This window comes from Bison bison, unplaced genomic scaffold (genome assembly GCF_000754665.1).
Source record: "Bison bison bison isolate TAMUID 2011002044 unplaced genomic scaffold, Bison_UMD1.0 scf7180017864516, whole genome shotgun sequence".
In the NCBI taxonomy this organism is placed as follows: Eukaryota; Metazoa; Chordata; class Mammalia; order Artiodactyla; family Bovidae; genus Bison; species Bison bison.
Window position 1 is genome coordinate 446,521 of NW_011495069.1, and position 2,341 is coordinate 448,861.

Genomic DNA, 2,341 nt, shown 5'->3' on the forward strand with positions numbered 1-2,341 from the left:
CTTTGGGCTGGCCAGGGGCTGGCCCTGTGCTCTATAGTCCCGGCTGTGTTCTCACCTCTAAGGCGATGCTCTGGTTGCCATCTCGTCTGCTCCTTGGTGTGACTGTGGCCCTCCGCCCGGGCGTGTGATGGGTGTTTACACACATTTGCCAAGTGAACGGAGGAGGTCACTGCAGGGCAGCGGGAGGGCCCTCTTGGCCCTCCCCACCAGCCCTGTCTCGCCCTAACCCTGGGGGTGCCTCTGAGGCAGGGGCTTGCCGCATACTCTTGCCCTCGGGGCCATACCCGCCTCACCCGCGGGGTCTGCTTCCCCAGGCTGGGAGGCAGGCAGTGGGGGCTGTTCTGCGTTCCTGGCTGTCTGTTCACAGAAGCCCCCCGGGAAGGGCTCCCGGCCCACCTGCCCTCCTCAGAGGCACCTCCAGCCCAGGATCTGCTCCACTTTCCCGGGACCACTTGGACTTCTGCTCTGGGACCCCTCCTCCAGCCACTGTTTTATCTGTGACCGCATTTCTCAAAGTAGAGGGCTAGGGTTCCAGATCTCCTTCAAAGAGGAGAGAAGAAATCCTTGTTGAGCCCCAGTTGGCCTCGGATGAGTTTTTATTATATTGTTATTCAAATGTGTGCAGATCTAAGACGAGGTATAATATTAATAAGCTTCCTCTGCTTCTATCCCTTGAGCAACCACCACATCTAAACAGATTCACAAGCGGAATAGAAATGAAGCCACAAAACAGTAAAACTCAAATTAGCAGCATTAATGGAACGTGATGGATGAGGTGGTCTTGCTGGAATGGAGTCGCTCAGTGTGCGTGTGACTCTCTCCCGGGCCAGCTTCTCTTGAGCTCTCTGCGCCCAAGGTGCCTTGTGGTGGGCCCCGTGTCCCTCCAGCTCGTCCCGCCGGGGTCTCTGCAGAGCCCTCCTCTGCCCTTCACTCGGTGGGAGCCTGTCTCTTATGCCCACGCCCACCTTGCTCCGTGTCCGTTGCCTGGAGGCCAGCACATGGTACCAAAGTCCACGCGGCTCCAAAGTCGGGAAGCCCTCAGCCTGGGCAGCAGGTGTGGATTTCCTCCTTTCTTCTTTTCTGAACGCACCACGAGGTTCGGGGGATCTTAGTTCCCTCACCAGGGATAGAAGCCACGCCCCTGCAGTGGGAGCACAGATTCTCAGCCCCGGGCTGCCAGGGAAGCCCAGGCTGTGGCTCTGCAGCCCTTGCATCCAGGTGACCCAGATGTGCACCTGTTTGTTAGATGATCGTCCGGATGAGAATCCAGATTACCTGCCGCCACCCTCCCCTGGGGCTCCGTGAGACCTCAGCTTGGGTGACCACGGCGGGGAGAATGCAGCCGGCTTCCCTAGCCTCGCATTTAGAGAGCCCCCCGTCTGGTCCTGCGGGGCCCCCGGCTCTGTTTCTCGCTGCCCTCCCCTCAGGGCCTCGACACTGCAGTTGTATCATCCTCAGAGATCTGGGTGCCGTCACCCCTGTCCCGCCTCTGTCCCATCGCCCTGATACCTTCCCCCCTAGTACCTCCCACCATCTTAACTGACGCCTCCCCCACCCCACTGAGCTTCCCAGGCGGTGCCAGTGGTGAAGAACCCGCCTGCCAACGCAGGAGACGGAAGAGACACAGGTTCCATCCCTGGGGCAGGAAGATCCCCTGGAGAAGGATATGGCAACCCACTCCAGTATTCTTGCCTGGAGAATCCCATGGACAGAGGGGCCTGGCGGGCTACAGTCCGCAGGGTCGGAAAGAGTCGGACACGACGGAAGCGACCTGGCACGCATGCGACCCTGACCAGGTCGTCAGCTCCACAGGAACAGGGACCTTGCCTGTCTCGGGCCGATTTCTCTCCAACATGTACGATCGGACCTGCCGTAGAGCAGGCTCTTAGCGCGTCTTTGAGCTGCTGGCTGTCCACGGGCTCCCTTGGCACGGCTGTTTTCCTTCAAGGCGGTGTTCACCATCCTCCTGGGCCCGCGAGGGCTCCTCGCCGCTCCTGGCACAGCTGGCTCTCAGTCTTCTGGTCTCCTGTGACCCTCTGCATAGACTGAGTGTGGCCCAGACCCTAGGCGCCAGACTATCTCCCCGATTGGATTGTCCCCCCCGTAGACGAGAGCCTGGTGACGTTTCCTTCCGTATCTATAGTGCCATATCCCCAGGGCGACAGCTCTTCTTTCTTTTTAAGATGTGTTTGTTTATGGCTTTTCTGCCACCTGCGGGCTTTCTCTCCTTGCCTGCGCTGGGCTCCTCTCTGGCTGTGTTGTGCGGGCTCACTGCAGCGGTTTCTCTTGCGGAGCATGGGCTCTGGAGTGGTGGCTCTGGAGCTGTGGTGCATGGGCTTGG

The 2,341-nt window shown here is 59.8% G+C and overlaps 1 protein-coding gene across 1 annotated transcript in view; it reads left to right on the plus strand.

Annotated features, from left to right (window-relative positions):
* Positions 1-2,341, plus strand: part of ARHGEF10L (Rho guanine nucleotide exchange factor (GEF) 10-like) — a 161,886-nt gene that overhangs the window by 105,864 nt on the left and 53,681 nt on the right.